The sequence below is a fragment of the Sceloporus occidentalis genome, unplaced genomic scaffold, assembly GCF_023333645.1.
Source record: "Sceloporus occidentalis isolate IW3139 unplaced genomic scaffold, rSceOcc1.0.p SCAF_57, whole genome shotgun sequence".
In the NCBI taxonomy this organism is placed as follows: Eukaryota; Metazoa; Chordata; class Lepidosauria; order Squamata; family Phrynosomatidae; genus Sceloporus; species Sceloporus occidentalis.
Genome location: NW_028317037.1, coordinates 2,208,891 through 2,232,987, shown reverse-complemented (window position 1 = coordinate 2,232,987; position 24,097 = coordinate 2,208,891). Strand labels below are relative to the sequence as shown.

General features: G+C 43.7%; 1 protein-coding gene and 1 pseudogene across 2 annotated transcripts in view; one reads left to right on the top strand and one right to left on the bottom strand.

Moving 5' to 3' along the window:
- The window catches only part of LOC149287687 (uncharacterized), a 159,145-nt gene that overhangs the window by 102,794 nt on the left and 32,254 nt on the right, over positions 1-24,097 (top strand). The gene's annotated exons all lie outside the window — the stretch shown is intronic.
- Positions 5,845-24,042, bottom strand: LOC149287689 (uncharacterized; annotated as a pseudogene). Its single transcript, XR_016277451.1, has 3 exons — positions 23,996-24,042; positions 21,434-21,538; positions 5,845-8,315 (listed from the first exon to the last, which is right to left on the bottom strand). The product of XR_016277451.1 is annotated as an uncharacterized LOC149287689 (transcript).

The window sequence follows — 24,097 nt, the reverse complement described above, 5'->3', positions numbered from 1 at the left end:
GATTTTGGAGCACCTCTGAGACTAAATGCATCTGAGGAAGTGTGGCAGGAGGCAGCAGTGGAGGAGAACCAAGGTTCAATCCCTTCTTTGGGCATAAAAAACTCACTGGGCTTGTGTCACACTCTCTCAGCCTTAAGGGAAGGTGAAGAGAAATTCCCTCTGAACAAATCTTCCAAGAAAACCTTGGGGCAAGTCACACTCCCTCAGCCTCAGAGGATGGCAAAGTCAAACCCTCTCTGAACAAACCTCCCACGAAAACCTCTTGAAGGCGCACACTCGCACACACCCAAGTCACCAAAGGCAAACTCTCTGAACAAAGCAAGAAACCCACTAGGCATGTAAGTCACACACTCTCAGCCTCAAGGAAAGGCTGGCAAAGGCAAACTCTGAACAAACCAGGATGTTTTGAAATTCCTCCTGGGCGGAAATATAGGACGTGTCTTGAATAAAGGATGCCGTCTGGTCACCCTGCTAAAATGGAGGACATTTTGACATTGCTCCTGGGCAGGGCTGAAATGTAGGCCGTGTCCTGGATAAAGGAGGACATGTGGTCATCCTCCCAAAAATGGAAGACATTTTGACATTCCTCCTGGCCAGAAAGTTGAAACATAGGACACGTCCCAGCAAAGGAGGACATTTGGTCATCTTACAAAAAATAGAGGATGTTTTGAAATTCCTTCTGGGCAGAAGTGTGAAATGTAGGACATGTCCTATAAAAGGAGGCCAAAGAGAGTTAAGCTTTGAGCTCTGGGCCCCACAACATTTGTCAACTCCCGGAATTCCATAGCCTTGAGCCAGAAAAACATTTAAGCCTTGATATCAGGACCCCACAACATGCTCCAACTCCCAGAGTTCCATAGCGGTGAGCCAGAAAAAGAGTTAAAGCGCTGCCAAAAACCCAGTTATTTCTCCAGTGTGGATGCAGCCTGATGCAGCCTCTCATCCGTCCGTCCCTCCCTCCCTCTCCTCCAGAGCTCCCTTTTGCCAGCCTGGCATCTCCCCCTCAGGCCCCACATGGCCAGGACTCCAGTCTTCCTGACTTCCCTGTTGTTGGGAGAGAGAGGCTGGGCGGGCCATGCAGGGAAGACAGAGAGAGATTGGTGAGGCGAGGTGAAGGAGGGCGGTGCTGGCCCCCCTTTGAGTGCCCTACTTGCCCTCCCTACTTGCCCTCCCCTAGCTACAGCCTTGATTGGTTGCTCTGTAGCCAACCTCACTCAGGCTGGAGCTGAAATAGGCAAAAGTCACCAAGGGGCCTTTGGAAGTCTGGTGTTTGGTGGCTTGCCACAGACTGCTCTCCTCTCCATAATGCCCAGAGGCTGGACTCTGTGGACAGATGGGGAGGTCCAGTACCTCTTCCTCTGCCTGGAGCGAGATGTGGACCTTGATGTCATCATGGGGTCCACATCCCACCCAACAATGCTATCTATGACAGGCTTGCCAGGAAGCTCCGGAGGCGGGGGTTTCAGCACTCCCAAAAGCAGGTGGCCTCAAAGATAAAGGTCATGCGGACCGCCTTTTATCACGACATTTGCGTGCATGGCGGCAGCCCAGCCTCACGCCACAAACCTCAATATTTTCAGGAGATGTGGCATCTTTGGATGCTTGCCGGAGGTCCAGCACTGGACCGGATTGCTGCAGCTGGTAGGTGTTCACATTACCTGAACTGGACTGTTATGAGTTGCCTTCAGGCACTGGATCTCATTTTCTCCTCCTCCTCTTCCTCCACACAGAACACCCCTGGACAGTCACCCTCGCCTGGAGGAGGAAGACCAGGGCAGTCCACCTCATCACCTTGAAGGTATGCTTACGGATATATATATATATATATATATGTGTGTGTGTGTGTGTGTGTGTGTAGCGTCATAAATGTATAAGCCTGAGTGCCTCCATATATATACACACACACACATACACACACACACAGATGTATATGCATAAACACACAAGCACACATACATCTGTTGTTGTCCATTGCTTTGTTAAGGAAAATGCAACATGGGACATACAGTGATAGAAATAAAACATGTATGTGAAAGTCACAGTGACTAAGCAAAGGCAATTAAGAAGCTACACAGGGGAAAAAGCTAATGTAATTTAGAAGTCTTGAATGTCAAGGACAGAATTATAGAATGTACAATTGGAAACACCTGAGATTCATTAAGTGTACAAGGTGAAATGATAAAACTCTTAAGTGTGGGTTGAACTATGTGAACCAATCAAAATGAATGTACACGCCCACTGGGTGGAAACTGACTAGTGGGTGGTGATTAACAATGGCTATAATAATTGCAATGTTTGCCAATGTATTTTGTGGGTAGTTGTGTAGTTTGGAGAGTTTTGGAGATTGTAGATTGTGATTTGTAGGGCATATAGTATTTGTATATAATAGAATAAAGTAGATCTTTTATATAAGACTACTGAGTTGTCTGGTGTCTTGGGTGAAGATACAAGTGTCAGCAGAATCCTGGAGAAGTTTGGAGACATCTGAGGAAGAAGAGTGAGAAGGCTTGGAGAGTTTGTCAGGGTCTTCAGCCTATTCTCTGAAACTCTGCTGCTTTGGAAGAAAAGCATTAACCACTGACCAAAGCTGGTCAGCTCTGCTGCATAACAAGGTGGTGAGTTAGAACCAGAGGTGAAGAGCAACAACTCCCATCATCCCTGACATGCTTTGGTTCGTTGTTCCAGGTGATGCTGGAGAAGAGCCCTGCCTCCAGCGGAACCAGAGGCTGCAGGTGATGAGGAGAGGGACTCCTTTCCAAATGCATCACTCACCTGGAGCGCCAGCACCAGGAAGGTAAGTCCCCCCACCTTCACAAAGGCCCCATTCCCACTCCCTCATTTGCTTTGGATAGAACTGGGCAGATCCGGGTGTCCCGTATTGAATCTCCCTGGAAACAAGTTCTTACTACCCTTTACCTCAATGGGGGTAATCTACCCCCTGAACTTGACCCAATCATGACCGTGGTTGAGTTCATATTTGCCGACAGCAAAAAGAAAGGGTTGATAATCCGCTTTCAGAAAAACCGCGCTCAGGGCGATTTGCCCTGGATCTCTTGTGCAAGCCCCCCTGATCGAGTTGTGTTAAAATCGACGCGAGTGTGAACTTCCAACTTTTAAACTGGTTTGGGAACCGGGGTAAAATGTAGTCTGAATGGCCCCTACATTTAAGGGTGAAGGGAGCAAGAAACAACAAGCAAAGTCTAAACACTTCCTTCTACCATTGCAGCGTTGGAGCGTGTCGCCACCCTCGAACTGTCAATCGCTCCACTGCAGCAAGGAAGGCAGATACTATATCCATATTTCTAGCTTCATATATCTTAATCAACCAATCTTCAATAGAAGGATTAATTGTAGATTTCCAAACTTGAGCAAATAAGATCCTTGCACATGAGACCATATATAAAACAATTCTATTGTATTTTGCTGACTTTATGTTGTGTGTCATGTTTAGTAAAAATAAATTTGGTTCAAAGAGAATGTTTTGGATGGTTCCATGAATCTTTTGCCAGAATCCTTTAGCTTTAATGCATGTCCACCAATATGAAAGAAGCATCCCTCTGGTTCCCTGCATTTCCAGCACTTAGTATTGCCAGTTTTGTATATCTCGTGGATTTTGGGGGGTTAGATACCACCTGTATAACATTTTGATATAATTTTCTTTATAAGTTTTGGCACAGAGTGAATTTATTTGTTCCTTTCCATGATTTTTCCCATTCCTCTATAGTTATAGTTTTATTTATATCTCGTGCCCATCTTACCATGCTGGGTTTAATAATTTCATCTTCTAGATCTCTTTCTTTTAATAGTTTATAATACTTGGAAATGTGTTTACCTTTTTTTCCCATCATGATTTTATCTATTTCATTGTAATCCCGACAACTATGTACCCCCTAAATTGGGACCCAGGAAAATATCAGTTCTCATGTATGCAGATGATACTATTTTATTGTCAGAAACACAGCAAGGTTTAAGGAGATTATTGAAGGCTTTCAGTCAATTAGCTACACAAGACAAGCTGAAAATCAATCACAAAAAACAACAATACTAGTTTTTGCTAATAGGCATATAAAACATACATGGCGAATTGATGGGCAACTTATAGAACAAGTGAAGTCCTTCAAATATTTAGGACTAAATTTTTCCTCAACTGGATCTTGGAGTTGTCATTTTGAAAATACAAAAACAGTTGCTATTAATACAGCCAACTCTCTATTAAGATTATATTGGAGCAGAAGTGGTAAACAGTTCCCTCCGGCCATTAAAATCTTTGAGGCTAAAGTTATAGCTCAGTTGCGTTATGGGGCTGAAATTTGGGGGACTAACATAAAATCTAACTTGGAAACAGTCCAAAATAATTACTTGCAAGCAACTTTATGTCTTCCCAAAGGAACCAAGACCGCTATCCTTCGGTTGGAAGGTGGTCTCTCTACTGTTAAGGCTATAACTCAGGTTCAAGCCATTAAATACTGGCTCAAACTTACTAATGGGATAGGACTAGCCCTTGTATTGATTATTTCAAAGAAATGTTGAAGTTTGAAAACAAAACACTTAGATCTTGGAATCAAGAAATCCTGCAACTTATTGATTTGTATGGGTTCTCAAAGGACTCTTTGTGCTCTTTAAATTATGATAAAGCTGTAAAATATATGAAGCCCCATATTTTGAAACACGACTTCCAGTTAGATTGCACTTCTGTTGGCCTATCAAAATGTGCTCCTTGGTATACCAAACTCCATTTCCAAATACATTATCCACAATATCTAAATAATATAACTAATTTCAAACAGAGATATGCCTTCACAGCCTTACATTGTCAATCAATGACCACAGCTGTGGTGCAAGGGCCATCAAAGGACCATCTGGGAAGAAAGAGTTTGTCCATGTGGCTCCAACTCAGTTGAAGATCTAAGTCATTACTTATTAGAGTGCCCAATTTATAAAGATATAAGAAATGCTTTATACAAAGACTTAGGGTTGGTATCAAACAACTCTGACGCATATCTGATCACTCTCTTATTAGGGGATACTAAAACAAGCATTTCTGAAAAAGTAGCCTGCTATGCCTTTAAAGCTTCAGTGTTAAGGAGGAAGTTCTATAAAGACGATGGTTGCGTCACAGGATAGTTTTGAAGCCCAACTATTCTTGAATATCCTCAGTTCTGTAAACCAATGTTATAGAGCTTTATTGTATCTGGCCCCTTATGCCTCTTTAGACCCATCTTACATGTTGCTGTTGTTGTTTTCAAAAGACAATTTTAACCCTGCAATGCAATGTACATTATACAATGTAGTTGTTGCTTATATTTTATATTTATATTTTTTATATGAACTACTTTTTTTATAATGGTATATGCTATACAAAAATAAACTTTCAATCTATCTATCTATCTATCTATCTATCTATCAATCATCTAATTTATGCACAAGAAATTTGCCCGTATAAACATAATTCTGTACAGGTTTTCCTTGTATCTTTCTCCTTTGATCAATTCAAATATTAAGTCCCGATTAATTTTGTCCAATTAATGATACCTGCTCTTCTTCATTGTCAAACATAAGTAGCAATTTATACATTTTATCTATCAAATGACTACCATCGGTGCATAAAAACTTTAAAATTATGACACACACACACACACCGGTACTGTCAGCTCTTCATATCCTCTCTCTTCCCCTTATCTGATAATATGTCAGCCATTATAGTTTAAACCCTTCACGTTCTAATCTTTTCCCAGAAAAGCTCTTTTGGCATTTCATACATTTATAAGGTTTTCCCCATGTGGCTTCTTTAATGTGAACGCAGCCTATCATTCAGACTGTAGCTCTTCCCACATTACATGCATTTATACGGTTTCTCCCCTGTGTGGGTTCTTTCATGTGAACATAGATCTCCACTGTTACTGAAACTCTTTCCATATTCAATGCATTTATATGGTTTCTCCCGTGTGGGTTCTTTGATGTAGATGTAATGTCCATTCTGACTGAAGCTCTTCCCACATTCCATGCATTTATAAGGTTTCTCCCCTGTGTGGGTTCTTTGATGTTTACGAAGATTTCCACGGTCACTGAAGCTCTTCCCACATTCCATACATTTATAGAGTTTCTCTCCTGTGTGGGTCCTCTGATGGGAACGGAGATTTCCACTCTGACTGAAGCTCTTCCCACATTCCATGCATTTATATGGTTTCTCCCCTGTGTGGGTTCTTTGATGTTTACGAAGATTTCCACGGTCACTGAAGCTCTTCCCACATTCCATACATTTATAGAGTTTCTCTCCTGTGTGGGTCCTCTGATGGGAACGGAGATTTCCACTCTGACTGAAGCTCTTCCCACATTCCATGCATTTATATGGTTTCTCCCCTGTGTGGGTTCTTTGATGTTTACGAAGATTTCCACGGTCACTGAAGCTCTTCCCACATTCCATACATTTATAGAGTTTCTCTCCTGTGTGGGTCCTCTGATGGGAACGGAGATTTCCACTCTGACTGAAGCTCTTCCCACATTCCATGCATTTATATGGTTTCTCCCCTGTGTGGGATCTTTGATGTAAACGTAGACTTCCACAGTCACTGAAGCTCTTCTCACATTCCATGCATTTATATGGTTTCTCCCGTGTGTGTTCTTTGATGTAAATGTAATTTTTCACTTTCAATGAAACTCTTCCCACATTCTACACATTTATATGGTTTCTCCCGTGTGGGTTTTTTGATGTTTATGTAGATCTCCAATCTGAATGAAGCTCTTCCCGCATTCCATGCATTTATATGGTTTCTCACCCGTGTGGGCTCTTTGATGTTTACGTAGATTTCCACTCTCACTGAAGCTCTTCCCACATTCCATACATTTATATGGTTTCTCCCCTGTGTGGGTTCTTTGATGTTTACATAGAGTTCCTCTCTCGCTGAAGCTCTTCCCACATTCCATGCATTTATATGGTTTCTCCCCTGTGTGGGATCTTTGATGTAAACGTAATTTTCCACTTTCAATGAAACTCTTCCCACATTCTACACATTTATATGGTTTCTCCCCTGTGTGGGTTCTTTGATGTAAATTTAGAGTTCCACTGTGACTGAAGCTCTTCCCACATTCCATGCATTTATATGGTTTCTCTCCTGTGTGGGTTCTTTGATGTAGCTGTAGATGTCCACTCTGACTGAAGCTCTTCCCACATTCCATGCATTTATATGGTTTCTCTCCTGTGTGGGTTCTTTGATGTAGCTGTAGACGTCCACTCTGACTGAAGCTCTTCCCACATTCCATGCATTTATATGGTTTCTCCCCTGTGTGGGATCTTTGATGTGAACGTAGACTATCACTCCGATTGAAGCTCTTCCCACATTCCATGCATTTATATGGTTTCTCCCCTGTGTGGGATCTTTGATGTGAATGTAGACTCCCACTTTCACTGAAGTTCTTCCCGCATTCCATACATTTATATGGTTTCTGCCCTGTGTGAGTTCTTTGATGTTTACATAGATTTCCACTCTGACTGAAGCTCTTCCCACATTCCATGCATTTATATGGTTTCTCCCCTTTGTGAATTCTTTGATGTAAATTTAGACTTCCACTGTGACTGAAGCTCTTCCCACATTCCATGCATTTATATGGTTTCTGTCCTGTGTGGGTTCTTTGATGTAGCTGTAGATGTCCACTCCGACTGAAGCTCTTCCCACATTCCATGCATTTATATGGTTTCTCCCCTGTGTGGAATCTTTGATGATTACGTAGAGTTCCACTGTGACTGAAGCTCTTCCCACATTCCATGCATTTATATGGTTTCTCCCCTGTGTGGGATCTTTGATGTGAATGTAGACTCCCACTGTCGCAGAAGCTCTTCCCACATTCCATGCATTTATATGGTTTCTCTCCTGTGTGGGATCTTTGATGTAGATGTAGATGTCCACTCCGACTGAAGCTCTTCCCACATTCCATGCATTTATATGGTTTCTCCCCTGTGTGGGATCTTTGATGTGAACGTAGACTATCACTCCGATTGAAGCTCTTTCCACATTCCATGCATTTGTATGGTCTCTCTCCCATGGGAACGCTGAATTGTGTGTTTAATTGTGATTTGCATTTGCACATTCTCCCACAGGCAAGACATTCATCTTGGTCTGAGTATAAAGTCAGTTGTTCAGGAAATTCGGCACCCTGAGAGGCAGAGGAGTTGTTCTTCTCGTTTTGCCTTTGTTTCCCCCTTTTTCTTTTCAGGTCCTTTTCATTTCCAAACTCCTCTTTTTCCATGAAAGGCTCCATAATTTCCATTGATGTCGCAGGTGGTTCCTCATAGTTCTCTCTCTGATGCTCATTACCTGCTTCAGGAAAAAGGAGAACTAATTAGGAGCCAAGCACAGAATCAATCTGAATTACTTTCTTTATTTTATAATCTCCCCATTCTTTTTTTTAAATAATCTTTATTGAATATTTACAGAATAAAAAAGGGGTATAATTCTCTATACTTTATTCATTCCATATTCCATTCTATTAACCCCCCAACCCCCTTTCCTTTCTTCTATCTATTTTTGAGTGCTATTTTAGCTATGCGACCCACATTTCTCAAAAACTATGTGTCTCTTCACCTTTATCTCACCTTCCTCCATTCGTCTTTGGCTTATATACTAAGAATGTACACTTTTCCATATCTCTCCAGCTTACAACACAGAAACGGTATAGCCTTCTTCCTTCTCTATTCTTTTCTTATTTTGTCTTTTCCGTCTCATATAGTTCTCTTACTCTTACCCATATTTGATTTTCCTCTTCCGATATTTCTTCTTTTAGTTTCACAGTCATTGTATCCATCTCAGTTACAGTGGAACCTCGCCATACGTGGCGGGATCCGTTCCGGATCCCGCCGCATATGGCGATTTCCGCCTATGCTCAAGCCCCGTTATAAACAATGGGGCTCGTGCACGGCGGTGCGGAGGTGCGCGGGGCGCAATGGGTGCGCGCGCGGTGCAACGGGCGCACGCACCCATTCAACTGAATGGGATGTGCCGCCCCTTCTGCCCTGCGCGCGCCCAGCAGCTTAAGTGCGTATGCTCAAAGCCGCTTAAAAAAAGTCCGCGTATGCGGAGGCCCCACTGTACTTCTAAACATTTTTCCAACCAATTTTCAATTTTAGGTACTTCCCTGTTTCTCCAATATTTAGCTATTGTAATTCTGGCGGCAGTTATTAAATATAAAAGTGGTTTTAACTTTTGTCTTAGAGTCTTATTTTCTACTATGTTTAATAAACACATTTCTGGTATAAGGGAGAAGTTCATTTGTATTATTGTCCTGATTCTCTTATGTACTTCATTCCAGAATTTCTTTATCATAAGACATGTCCACCACATATGAAAGAGACTTCCCACACTTTGATCGCACCCCCAGCAATTTCCTTTATCATATTTGTATATCTTTGCCAATCTATTTGGAGTTATATACCACCTATACATCATTTTAAAAAAGTTTTCTTTTATACCTGAGCATAATGTAAAGTTTAAATCTTGTCCCCAGGCTCTTTTCCATGCATCAAATTGTATACTTTTCCCTATATTTTGCGCTCATTTTATCATACAATGTTTTATTTGTTCTTGTTCTAGTGCCAATTTTAGTATTAATTTATAAAATTTTGCTATTTTCTTCCTCCCTTTATCTAATAATATCAAATCCATTTCCGTCTTCTTTTGTGTTAATCCGAATTGCTTTACATCTGCTTTATATCTTTCTGTTAATTGATAGTATAAATACCAATTTATATTATATCCTTCTCTAATCATTTCTTCTCTTGGTTTCATTATTAATTTCCCTTCCAATATCTTTAAAAGATCTTTATACCTCAACCAATCTTTCCCTTCTATTCTGCCTTTCTTTAATGTTGCTTCATGCGGGGAGGTCCAATCTGGCAATGCTCTCTATATTTTTTCCTTATATTTCATCCATACTTTCCATAACGTTTTCCTTCGTATATGTTCTTTAAACTCTTTATTTAATTCTACCTTACCACATATATGCATGCCACCCATATTATATTTTTATTGACATTCAGTCCAACATAAATAACCACATACCAACATCCAACATCAGACATGTCCAACGAGACAGAAAACTTACATGTCCTTTTTTTGGTAAAATACACATAACAAAAAGGTTTGACTTCCTTCGACCTGGGATCACTTTTCCATCTCTCTTATGAATGTATTGCTTTACCTTAATATCTTTTACAGTTGGCCCTTCTTATACATGGATTTTTTATACATGGATTCAAGCATCCACGGCTTGAAAATATTCAAAATATAAGTATAATTTTCAAATGTCAAACCTTGATTTTCCATTTTTTATAAGGGACACCATTTTGCTATGTCATTGTATTTAATGGGACTTTTGGCTCCTGCCACCACTGCCACCAGGCCTTTCCCGCAAGGAGGGCAAGCCTTGAAGGCCCCCAGCACTGCCACCCAGCCTGCTCACCGCCACCTCTTGGACTCTAACACCGGTGTCCGGTCCTTCTGTGGTGGCGGAGGTGGCGAGAAGGCCGGGTGACGGTGCTGGATGCCTTGAAGACCTCTGGCACTTCTCCTCGCCCTCCTCACGCCGCCGTCATGGGAAAGGCCCAGTGGCGGTGGTGTTGGGGGGCAAGAGGGATCTAACACTGCCATCCAGCCCTTCTGCGAGGGCGGCAAGGAGGCTGAGGCTTGGCCTCCAGCACTGCCACTGCTTTTCCCGCTGCGGCGGTGGTGAGGGGGGAGCGCAGAAGGGGCTTCAAGGCTTCCAGCAACAGCACTCGGCCTTTCCCAAGGCGAAAGGTAAGTAAGCAGGGAGGGAAGGGAGGAGAGGGACTTTTGTTTCCCATGGTGGTGTGGGTGCATGGGCACCATCATTGGGAAGAACGGCCAGGTTTGCCATGCTCAAATTCACGTATCAGGAGGGCGCACTGTTTCCTCCTCATCCAACGTGTCCTTTTTTTATTTTTATAAATTTTATTTAGAATAAAGTATAACAACATAAAGAGAAAAGAAGAGTTAGAAACCATATAGCAATCTATAGGAAATAAAAAATAAAACAACAACAACAAAAAACAAACAAACAAACATATAACCACTACATATTAGGTCTACACACCAACACTTTAACACAGAGACATCTATTTACATAAGACCATAGATATCATTGTTGTCCTTCTAGTTCTTCTTAGTTTTGACACAGCGTAAATTTGTTAGTTCCTTTCCACGATTTTCCCAATTCTTCTATAGTAATGGCCTTTTTGGTATCCTGTGCCCATCTTATCATACCATGTTTAATGGTTTCATTTCAAAGGTCTCTATCTTTTAATAACTTATAATATTTTGCTATACATTTCCCTTGTTGATCCATCATTATTTTATCAATCTGGTTTTTTCTATGGTCAAGCCAATTGTTTCATTATCTATCGTAAAGCGACTTTTCAGTTGGTTATATAGGCCTGTTACAGACTGCCAAAATAAAGCTGCTTCGGGTCTCTTTGGAGGTATGCTGTTTAAATGATGCATGCATCAGAAGAATCCGGAAGCTGCACCAAAGCTGTACTCCAGTGCTTAGGAATGTAGTGTGGCTTTGGCGCAACTTCCGGACTCTTAGGACCCATGCATCATTTAAAATAGCATATCTCCAACAAGGCCCAAAGCAGCTTTATTTTGGCAGTCTGTAACAGGTCATAGAAACCAATCTTGCATCTCTCCTTTGCCATGGATTTCTTCCATTTCCTTCATAACATATTTCCCTTTGGATGTTATGTTTATTAAATCTCCATCTCTGAACCACTGTCGATCTTGAAATTTTGTTCTTCTAGAGTATGCTCTGTTAAGGAAAAAGCCACATGGGATATACAGTAAGTGAAATAAAACATGTATGTGAGAGTCAAAGTGACTCAGCAGAAGCAAGTAGCAACCACACAGGTGTGAATGGTAATACAATTAACAAGTACTGAGTGCCAAGGACAAGAAATGCATAGTGAATAATTGGACACACCTGACAATTGTAAAGTGGTCAAGGCTGAGATGATGAAATCATCTAATCTGGATAGAAACAAGAGAACCAATGGGAATGATGTACATGCCTACTGGGTGGAAACAGACAACAGTAGGTGGTACCTTGATTTGACTATAATAATGACTATAGATCCCAATGCATTTTGTGGGTAGTAGTTGTGGGTAGTAGTTGTGGATAGTAGGAGTGAGGAGTATTGTTGTGTTGGATAGTTTGGAGCTGTGTATATAGTAGAATAAAGTAGATCTTTTATATAAGACTACTGAGTTGTCTGGTGTCTTGGGTGAAGCTACAAGAACCAGCAGGACCCTGGTGAAGAAGGGTGAAGACTTCTGTGGAAGCAAGAGTGAGAAGGCTTGGAGAGTTTGTCAGGGTCTTCAGCCTGTTCTCTGCAACTCTTGCAAAGCTTTAACAACTGGCCAAAACTGGTCAGCGTGGTGCACAACCAGGTGGTGAGTTCCAGGCCAGAGGTGAAGAGCCACAACTCCCATCATCCCTGTCAAGGGTTACGGGCCCAGTCACTGCAGCACCCAGCATCCACAGAAGCTGAAAGTTCCAGAGAGTGGAAGACAGATCAGAGCAAGCTGTTTACGCTGCACTGATAAGCTCCGTGAGTAACTCCTCCTGTGTTTTGATTAAGCCCAAAAGGGGTCAGCTGTGCATACTCAGAAGGACTGTGTCAATTGAGTCACTGCACAAGTTAAAATGGAGATTTTGAAGTTTAGCAAATTGAATAGAAGCAACTACTCCACCTGGAAGATTTATGCCCAGTCTCTGCTAGTAAAAGAAAGTTTGTGGGCAACTGTTCAAGCCGGGTTGCCAGCTGATGCTAACGCAGCCACGAAAGAGAGAGATAGTAAAGCCAAGGCTTGTCTTTTCCTAATGCTGGAAGAAGACTTGATTAACGATGTTAGAGATAAGGAAACCGCCAAAGATGTGTGGGACACTCTGCAAAGATTACACACTCCTTCTACTGCCTTTGCAAAAATGCTATGGTCAAAAAGAATTTATAGGCAAAAGATGGAGAAGGGCCAGTGTGTCGTGGAGCATTTGAAAAAGATGCAAGATTTGTTTGTGCAAGCTGAGCTTAGAGGTGTGGAAATTAGTAGAGAACAACAGTGTTACATCTTGATTGAGTCCCTAGACCCTACTTGGGGCAACATTACAAATGCTTTGCAGAACTTACCAACTGAAGAGTTAACGAGAGACTTAGTTGTGGCCAGGATTCTGGAAGAGAATCAAAGGAGACAGTCTGAGAGAAATGACGCAGCAACTTCCAAGACTGTGCCAAGTGAGCAAGCCAAGCCTGATGTGCGTGGGCTGGACCAGGCAGCTTCTTCAAGGGAGCAACGGAGATGTTTCTACTGTAAAAGGATTGGACACCTGCAGAGGCACTGCAAGTTTTTGGCAGCTGATAGAAGCAAGCAACAGAGCACTTGGCAACCTCGACACGGCCAGAGGCAGAAGCAGTCCAAGCCACCATTTTTGAAGGACAATAGAAATAATAATAAGGTGTTTGCCACCATGATAAAAGAAAAGCAAAAAGCAAACTCCAAATGGCTAGTAGATTCAGGAGCTTCGTCCTCCATGTGTAACAACATTAACTTAATTAATGAGAGAAAGCCAGCCAATGTTAATGCCGTAGTTTTGGCAGATGGGAATGAGCTTAATACTGTAAATCAAATGGGAACAGTTTACATTCCAGGGCTGAAAGAAAACTTTAATGATGTTTTGCATGTTAAGGAATTAGAAAACAACTTGTTATCAGTAAGCAGATTAACAGACCGAGACTACATAGTCACCTTTGAAAAGAACTTGTGTAAAATAACATTGAATGGGGAACTGCGTGGCATAGGCTTAAAGAAAGATAAGCTTTATTTTCTAGAAGAGAATGTTGATAAGTACAAGACAGAGAATGCAAATACCATAGATAATGTTCCGTTGCACAAAGACTGCATACATGAGCTGCATAGAAAATTTGGCCATGCAAGTTTTAAGTGTTTGAAGAATTTAATTAGCATGTGTCCAGATTTGAAAGTAGCAGAATGTAAAAATCATTTAGACTGTACTGTATGTAACCAAGTCAAGGTCAGAGCATATCCAGTTGCTAAGAAGTCTAAAAGGATTGCTCAGAGACTATTTCAATATGTACATGCTGATGTAGCCCAAGCCAATTGTTGTCACTAGGGGGAAGCAAATATTTCCTGGTTATTGTTGATAGATTTTCAAGATTTGCATATGTAAGAATATTGAAAAATAAGTCAGAAGCTGGGCAAAGTTTAAAAGCGTGGGTCAGGATGATAGAAAGAAGGTTTGATAGCCAAGTTGGGACTATTATCACAGATAGAGGTGGCGAATTTTTAAATAACCAACTGTATAATTGGTTTCAGAAGGTGGGGATAAGACATGAAACCACCAATCCTGCTTGTCCAAGTGAGGATGGTTTAGCAGAGAGAAAAATCCAAGACATAAAAAGGATTTCTGCATGTTTGATGGCAGATGCAGGCGTAGGTGAAAGCTTCTGGGGTGAAGCTACGCTGACTGCAATACATATAAGTAATAGGATGTATCATTCAGAAATTGAAGACATTCCCTACAGGGTTTTGTATGGGAGAGTGCCAAATTTCAAATATCTAAGAGTGTTTGGTCAATTTGCAAATGTATACATACCTGCCTGTTTTAGGAGGAAAGGAGAACCCAAAAGCAAAACGCTAATGTTCCTAGGTTATTCAGGAAACAGCTACAAGTTTCTAATGAGAGGAAAAGAGATACAGTACTCCAGGTCTGCAAATTTTGAGAGACATGCTGGCTGGGACAAGCTGCATGCCAATAAGGAAGTGTTCTTGAGGTTAGGTAGCTCAAGTGAGCAGCAAGCACAGACTGAGCCAACTTCAGGAAACGGAGAGGTATCAGTCAAGCCAGAAGCCTCAACTAGCAGTAGTGGTAGTACCTCAGATGGGGAGACACAAACAAGACCAGTGACCACTAGGATGACGGAAGACAAAAGATTTAGCAAAAAGACAACATTTTCTAGTGCAGACAGTGATGAGGAAAGAGGCAGATCGACAGAATTCATACCCAGGCATAGTCACAGATTTAGAAAGTCACCAGATAGGTTTGTTGTGACACAGGCAAGAGCTTGTACAGTAATAGAAGAGCCTGAAAGTTTTGAAGATTTAGAAACCTTTTCTAGGGAAGAACAAGGAAGATGGTGTGAAGCAATGGACAGTGAATTCAGTTGCTTGGTGAACAAAAATGTTTTTGAAATTGTTGATAGACCCAAAGATAAGAAAGTGATTGGTTGTAAATGGGTGTACAAGAGAAAGGAAATGCCTGATGGAAGCATTAAGTACAAAGCAAGATTAGTAGCTAAGGGTTTTGCACAACAGCAGTATGAGAATTTTGATAAAATTTATTCTCCAACAGCAAAGCCAGAAAGTTTGAGAATGGTGTTAGCTGTAGCAGCAAGGAGGAATTTAGTTGTGGAACATTTTGATTTTGAAACAGCTTACTTAAATGCAAACTTAGAAGAAGAAATTTTTATGGAACAGCCACAAGGTTTTGAAGAGAATGGAAATCAGAAAGTTTATAGATTGAAGAAGGCATTGTATGGTTTAAAACAGAGTGCCAGAGCTTGGAATTTATGCATCAATGATGAGTTAGTTAAGTTAGGTTACAAGAGAAGCGTGGCAGATGCATGTGTTTATACAAAAGGAGACATAGTGCTTGTGATTTATGTGGATGACTTGTGCGTGGCAGCAAAGTCAAAACAGGAAATTGAGTCAGTAAAAGGAGAATTGTCTGAAAAGTTTGTTTTAAAGGATTTAGGTTTGTTGAAGTCATATTTAGGAATTAATGTTGAGTGGACACAAGATGGACATTGTTTATTGAGTCAGAAGAAAAAGATTGAGAATTTGATAGAAAAGTGTGGACTACAGAATGCCAAGATAGTTAGAGCTCCAATGACAACTGGTTTCGTTTCTGAGCCAACAACTAGAGATTTTGAGGACAAGACATTTTTCAGGAGCATCATAGGATCACTTCAGTTTATTTCATGCCACACTAGACCAGACATTGCGTATTCTGTGAACGTGTTATCCAGAAGAGTTTGCAATCCTAAGGTTGAGGATTGGACAGCTGTGAAACACTTGTTAAGATATTTGAAAGGGACTATAGACAGAAAGTTAATCATAAGAAGCAGCAACGCGGATTTAGATTGTTTTGTAGATAGTTCATTTGCATCAGAGTTAGGAGACAAGAAGTCAGTGACAGGAATGATAATCAAATATAGTGAGAGTCCCATAGTATGGAGAAGCAGAAAACAAACAAACGTAGCGTTAAGCACAACTGAGGCAGAGTTTGCAGCTTTGAATGAAATTGTAAATGAGGTACAATGGATTGAACAACTGTTAATTGACCTAAATGAAAATTTCAGAGTTCCAGTATAAATTCAAGAAGATTCACAATCATGCATAGCAATGGCTGAAACAGAAAGTTTGAAAAACAGAACCAAATATGTGGGTGTAAGGTACCAAAATGTAAGACACATGGTTCAAAAAGGAGAAATAGAATTGAGGTACATAGAAACACAATATAACATTGCAGATTTGTTTACAAAAGCACTGACAGTAGAAAAACATGAAAGGCTGACACAAATGGTCGGAATGACAATGTAAGCCACATTTCGGAGGGGATTGTTAAGGAAAAAGCCACATGGGATATACAGTAAGTGAAATAAAACATGTATGTGAGAGTCAAAGTGACTCAGCAGAAGCAAATAGCAACCACACAGGTGTGAATGGTAATACAATTAACAAGTACTGAGTGCCAAGGACAAGAAATGCATAGTGAATAATTGGACACACCTGACAATTGTAAAGTGGTCAAGGCTGAGATGATGAAATCATCTAATCTGGATAGAAACAAGAGAACCAATGGGAATGATGTACATGCCTACTGGGTGGAAACAGACAACAGTAGGTGGTACCTTGATTTGACTATAATAATGACTATAGATCCCAATGCATTTTGTGGGTAGTAGTTGTGGATAGTAGGAGTGAGGAGTATTGTTGTGTTGGATAGTTTGGAGCTGTGTATATAGTAGAATAAAGTAGATCTTTTATATAAGACTACTGAGTTGTCTGGTGTCTTGGGTGAAGCTACAAGAACCAGCAGGACCCTGGTGAAGAAGGGTGAAGACTTCTGTGGAAGCAAGAGTGAGAAGGCTTGGAGAGTTTGTCAGGGTCTTCAGCCTGTTCTCTGCAACTCTTGCAAAGCTTTAACAACTGGCCAAAACTGGTCAGCGTGGTGCACAACCAGGTGGTGAGTTCCAGGCCAGAGGTGAAGAGCCACAACTCCCATCATCCCTGTCATGCTCTTCCTGTATGGAGACCCAAGCGGGAATGTGATTACAAAACGGTTGCTTCACTTTGTACCAAACTTTTAATAGGGATCTTCTTACTATGTGGTGGTTAGAAATAGTATTACCTTTAAGTTTTATATACCACAGATATGTATGAATAACAAATTTAAATCAGAGCATTCCAAGTTTAGCACGTTTACGTCCCTCAAACTGATCCATTCTTCTAGCCAATGAATGCTTGCAGCATAGGAATATAACTTAAAGTTTGGTAAGATACATCCCCCATTCAGTTTGTTCTCTGTTTTTCCTCCTCCAACGTGTCCTTTCGTCTAATTGTGTCATTTCATAAATGTTTGTTAACCATTGCTTTCTATTTGGAATTGTCTCTGTTTTCCACTTTTGTGCAATAACTGTTCTAGAACATTCTGTTATAAAACAGAAAACAAACTTTCCGTGTTCCTTCCCCACATTTCCCTCTCCATCCCTAATAGAAACGTCTATTGCAGGGGTAAGCAACCTGCGGCCCGGCGAGGCCTTGGGACCGGCCCCAGCCCAGTCCTGGCGCCGATTGCCACCGGGGCCTTTGGCCTCTTCCTCGCAGGGGCAAGGGGGGCAATTGTCTATAGACGCCTCAGAAACATGCATTTATCTTAACGTTTTTTTAAAAACCGGCAATATTTTTCATGTGTCCTCCACTTTTTTTAAAAAAAGTGTCCACCATTTGAAAAATGTCCTACATTTGTCTCGGTTTATTTATTTATTTAAATTTTTTAATTATTTATTTTTTAGCTTCGCCCCCCCCCCCCCCCCCAGTTGTCTGAGGGACAGCAACCCGGCCCCCGGTTCAAAAAGGTTACCTACCCCTGGTCTACTGAGTAAATAATAATTCTGTCTTTAACTCTGTTCTTAAAACTATACAGCGCTTTATAAATAAAGGTTAATAATAAAAATAACTTTATGAATTTCTGTCCAGTATTTTTTTGTTTCTGAGGGAATTCCACCAAAAACGGAAATAGGGACCTGGGACAGAATGAGAACATTTCCAACAATTATGCTTGGAGTTTTTGCAGATATAGGCAAATTTTTGGGAGGGGATGAGTTCCACTTTAATAATAATAATAATAATAATAATAATAATAATAATAATTTTATTTATATATATCCCGCCTCTCTGTTCAGAGCTGAAGTACAATACAAGTACAAAATTACAATTGGTTAAAATACATTCTCATAATAAAAAGAAAAACTTTAAGAAACATCAAAAAACATAACCCGAACCTATATATTATGAATGCTCTTTCCTTCTCTCTTATGGTCAATTCCCTTTCTCTAAGGCCAGCCTGGGACTGAAAGAGGCCAGAGGGAGAAGGCCATGGGACAGAGAGGAAGGGGTCTTGGGGGCCCCCTCTTTCTTTCTCTCTCTCTTGGGGGACAGTTCCCTTTCTCTAAGGCCAACCTGGGACTGAGAGGGGCCAGAGGGAGAAGGCAATGGGGCAGAGAGGAAGGGGTCCCCCTCATTCTTTCTCTCAATCTTGGGGTCAGTTTCCTTTCTCTAAGGCCAACCTGGGACTGAGAGGGGCCAGAGGGAGAAGGCAATGGGGCAGAGAGGGTCTTGGGGGTCCCCTCTTTCTTTCTCTCTCTCTTGGGGTCAGTTCCATTTCTCTAAGGCCAGCCTGTGACTGAGAGGGGCCAGAAGGAAAAGGCCATGGGGCAGAGAGGAAGGGGTCTTGGGGATCCCTCCCTTTCTTTCTCTCTCCATTGGGGGTCAGTTCCCTTTCTCTAAGGCCAACCTGGGACTCAGAGGGGCCAGAGGGAGAAGGCCATGAGGCAGAGAGGAAGTTATTGTGAGGGTCCCCCTCTTTCTTTCTCTCTCTCTTGGGGTCAGTTCCCTTTCTTTAAGGCCAACCTGGGCCTGAGAGGGGCCAGAGGGAGAAGGCCATGGGGCAGAGGAAGGGGTCTTGGGGGTCCCCCTCTTTCTATCTCTCTCTCTTGGGGTCAGTTCCCTTTCTCTAAGGCCAACCTGGGCCTGAGAGGGGCCAGAGGGAGAAGGCCATGGGGTAGAGAGAAAGGGGTCTTGGCGGTCCCTCTCTTTCTTTCTCTCTCCATTGGGGGTCAGTTCCCTTTCTGTAAGGCCAACCTGGGACTCAGAGGAGCCAGAGGGAGTAGGCCATGGGGCAGAGAGGAAGGGGTCTTGGAGGGGCCCTCTTTCTCTCTCTCTTGGGGGTCATTTCCCTTTCTCTAAGAACAACCTGGGCATGAGAGGGGCCAGAGGGAGAAGGCCATGAGGCAGAGAGGAAGTGGTCTTGCAGGTCCCCCTCTTTCTTTCTCTCTCCCTTGGGGTCAGTTCCCTTTTTCTAAGGCCAACCTGGGCCTGAGAGGGGCCAGAGGGAGAAGGCCATGGGGCAAAGAGAAAGGGGTCTTGGGGGTCCCTCTCTTTCTTTCTCTCCCTCTTGGGGCCAGTTCCCTTTCTCTAAGGCCAACCTGGAACTGAGAGGGGCCAGAGGGAGAAGGCCATGGGGCAAAGAGAAGGGGGTCTTGAGGGTCCCTCTCTTTCCTTCTCTCTCCATTGGGGGTCAGTTCCATTTCTCTAAGGCTAACCTGGGAGTGAGAGGAGCCAGAGGTAGAAGGCCATGGGGCAGAGAGTAAAGGGTCTTGGGGGTCCCTCTCTCTATCTCTCCTGAGGATCAGTTCCCTTTATCTAAGGCCAACCTGGGACTGAGAGAGGCCAGAGGGAGAAGGCCATGGGGCAGAGAGGAAGGGGTCTTGGGGTTCCCTCTCTTTCTTTCTTTCTCTCTCTCTTGGGGTGCAGTTCCTTTCTCTAAGGCCAACTTGGGACTGAGAGGGGCCAGAGGGAGAAGGCCATGGGGTAGAGAGGAAGGGGTCTTGGGGGTCCCCTTCTTTCTTTTTTTCTCTCTTGGGGTCAGTTCCCTTTCTCTAAGGCCAACCTGGGACTGAGAGAGGCCAGAGGGGGAAGGCCATGGGGCAGTGAATCACAGAATCATAGAGGTGGAAGAGACCACAAGGGCCATCCCATCCAAGCCCCTGCCATGCAGGAAATCTCTATCAAAGCATACCCAACAGATGGCCATCCAGCCTCTGTTTATAGACCTCTAAAGAAGGAGTCTCCACCATAATTTAAGAGTAAGGAATGTATTCCACTGTCAGACAGCCCTTACTGTCAGGAAGTGCCTCCTAATGTTGAGGTGGAATCTCTTTTCCTGTATCCTTCATCCATTGCTCCATTGGGTCCTAGTCTCTGGAGCAACAGAAAACAAGTTTGCTCCCTCCTCAACATGACATCCCTTCAAATATTTAAACAGAGCCTTCATATCACCTCTTAACCTTCTTTTCTCCATGCTAAACATCCCCAGCTCCCTAAGTCGTTCCTCATAGGGCTTCATGGTTTCCAGACCCTTCACATTTTAGTCACCCTCCTTTGGACTCATGGCTCCAGTTTCTCCACATCCTTTTTGAATTGTGGTGCCCAGAAATGGAAACAATATTCCAGGTAGGACATGACCAAAGCAGAATATAGTGGCACTATTACTTCCCTTGTACTTCTGTACTTCTACTGATGCAACCTAAAATTGTATTGGCCTTGTTAGCTGCCGCATCACACTGTTGACTCCTGTTCAACCTGTGTTCTACTTGGACTCCTTGATCCCTTTCACACGTATAAGTTTATTGTTCAGCCAGCTGTCCCCCATAATCCTATATCTGTGCATTTTATTTCTCTGCCCTAAGTGGAGTACCTTACATTTCTCCCTGTTGAATTTCATTTTGTTAGCTGTGGCCCAACTTTCTAGTCTATTCAGGTCATTTTGAATCTTAATCCTGTCCTCTGGAGTATTAGCTACTCCTCTTAATTTGGTGTCATCTGCAAATTTGATGTGTAGGCCCCCAATTCTGTCCTCCAAGTCATTGATAAAGATGTTGAATAGCCCTGGGCCCAGGACAGAGCCCCATTGGACATCCCACTGGTCACTTCTTTCCAGGATGAAAAGGAACCATTGCTGAGCACCCTTTGGGTCCCCCTCCTTACTTCTCTCTTGGGTTCTCAGTTACCTTTCTCCAGGGACTGTTCTTCCTCCATCTTCCCTCGGAGCTCCTTCTCCTTTGCCATTCTCTCATGTCAGAATGCGCAGCTCCTCTTCCTTTCTTTGGGGTTTCCTAAGGGGAGGAAGAAGGGAAGGGGGCAGGTCAGGCTCTGCTTCCCCAAAAGTAACTCCAGAGAGGAGAAGGGGCACCAGGGCCCAGAAGGGACCTTCAAAGGGGGCTGGGAAAGGGCCCCCTCCTTCCTGCTGGACCATGGGATGCAGTGGGACCCCCCTGTCTGAGCCCTTTTCTGACCCTGGATCTATTTGGGGGTGCAGGAGTTTCCCCTTCCCAAAGAACCCCCTTGACACACTGGGTGACAAGCAGCCCCTTCCCTGCCCCCCTGAATCAGGGGGAGCCAAAGCGGGTCCAGGGGCATCTGCCCATGGATTAGGGGGCTCTCCTAGAGACTCTGGGAGGCTGCAGTTTTGGGGGCCCTTACGACTTTCCAGCCCAGTTCCCTGAACTCTGATGCTAGAGATGTCTTTTGGGGAATCCTCAGTCCCTCCAAGTAGCTCCAGACCCAGGATACAGGAGGAAGGAGCACTAAGACATCCCCCTGTCTCTGCACCAAGCTCCAGGGATTCTGGGGGATGCAGTCCAAGAGGAAGGGGTCCTGAGTGGAGCAGCAATGCCTTCTCTTCAGGGATGAAGGCAACACCCAGAATCCCCTCTTTAGAGCCATTCTGACCAGGAGATTCTGGGGGATGCAGTGCAAGGGGAAGGAGTCCTGAGTGCAAGAGCAATGCCTCCTCTTCAGGGATGAAGGCAACACTCAGAATCCCTTCTTTGGAGCCATTCTGATCAGGGGATTCTGTCCAAGAGGAAGGAGTCCTGAGTGAATGAGTAATGCATCCTCTTCAGGAATGAATGCAACACCCAGAATCCCCTTTTTAGAGTCATTCTGACCAGGGGATTCTGGGGAATGCAATCTGAGAGGAAGGAGTCCTGAGTGGACGAGCAATGCCTCCTTTTCAGGGATGAAGGCAACACCCAGAATCCCCTCTTTAGAGCCATTCTGACCAGGGGATCCTGGGGAATGCAGTCCGAGAGGAAGGAGTCCTGAGTGGAAGAGCAATGCATCCTCTTCTGGGATGAAGGCAACACTCAGAATCCCCTCTTTAGAGTCATTCTGACCAGGGGATTCTGGGGAATGCAGTCGTAGAGGAAGGAGTCCTGAGTGGAAGAGCAATGCCTCCTCTTCAGGGATGAAGGCAACACCCAGAATCCCCTCTTTAGAGCCATTCTGACCAGGGGATCCTGGGGAATGCAGTCCGAGAGGAAGGAGTCCTGAGTGGAAGAGCAATGCATCCTCTTCTGGGATGAAGGCAACACTCAGAATCCCCTCTTTAGAGCCATTCTGACCAGGGGATTCTGGGGGATGCAGTCGTAGAGGAAGGAGTCCTGAGTGGAAGAGCAATGCCTCCTCTTCAGGGATGAAGGCAACACTCAGAATCCCCTCTTTGGAGCCATTCTGATCAGGGGATTCTGTCCAAGAGGAAGGAGTCCTGAGTGAATGAGTAATGCATCCTCTTCAGGAATGAATGCAACACCCAGAATCCCCCTTTTAGAGTCATTCTGACCAGGGGATTCTGGGGGATGCAGTCTGAGAGGAAGGAGTCCTGAGTGGACGAGCAATGCCTCCTCTTCAGGGATGAAGGCAACACCCAGAATCCCCTCTTTAGAGCCATTCTGATCAGGGGATTCTGTCCAAGAGGAAGGAGTCCTGAGTGAATGAGTAATGCATCCTCTTCAGGAATGAATGCAACACCCAGAATCCCCTCTTTAGAGCCATTCTGACCAGGGGATCCTGGGGAATGCAGTCCGAGAGGAAGGAGTCCTGAGTGGAAGAGCAATGCATCCTCTTCTGGGATGAAGGCAACACTCAGAATCCCCTCTTTAGAGCCATTCTGACCAGGGGATTCTGGGGGATGCAGTCGTAGAGGAAGGAGTCCTGAATGGAAGAGCAATGCATCCTCTTCAGGGATGAAGACAACACCCAGAATCCCCTCTTTAGAGCCATTCTGACCAGGGGATTCTGGGGGATGCAGTCCGAGAGGAGGCCTCTTCCTTCCTTTGGGACGTTCATAGTCCGCTGTCCATATTCAGCCCCCTACGAATGTCCAAGGTCTCTTTCTGGGAAGGGTCGCCTATCCCATCATCCCCCAAAGGCCCAGAAGAGGGAGGCGGGAGGCAGGGCCCACTCACTCTCCCTTAATGGCCCACTCAGATCCTGGCCCCCTCCCTCCCTCCCTCTCCCTAGATCCCACTTTCCAAGGCAAGGTCCCTCTGGTTCTGGTTCTGGAGGCCCAGCTGCTCTTCTTCCTTCCAAAGGCTGCCTTTGTCTGCAAACCAGGAAAGGAGAAGGGAAGCCCAGGGCGAAAGGGAGGCGGCAGCTTTATCGTGATCATTGCTATTACCCTCCATACTCAGCCCCTGTCCTTCCCCCAAATGTCGGAGGTCTTTTTATGGGAATGATCTCCTATCCCATCATCCCCAAAGGCCCAAAAGAAGAGGGAAAGGCCCACTTACCTCCTCCTCCTCCTCCTCCTTGGACAACCGGAAGCAGAGCCCCTTCCCTCCCACTTCCACCAGGCAACGATTTCGGCACAAAGGAGGAGGAAAGGGGCGGGG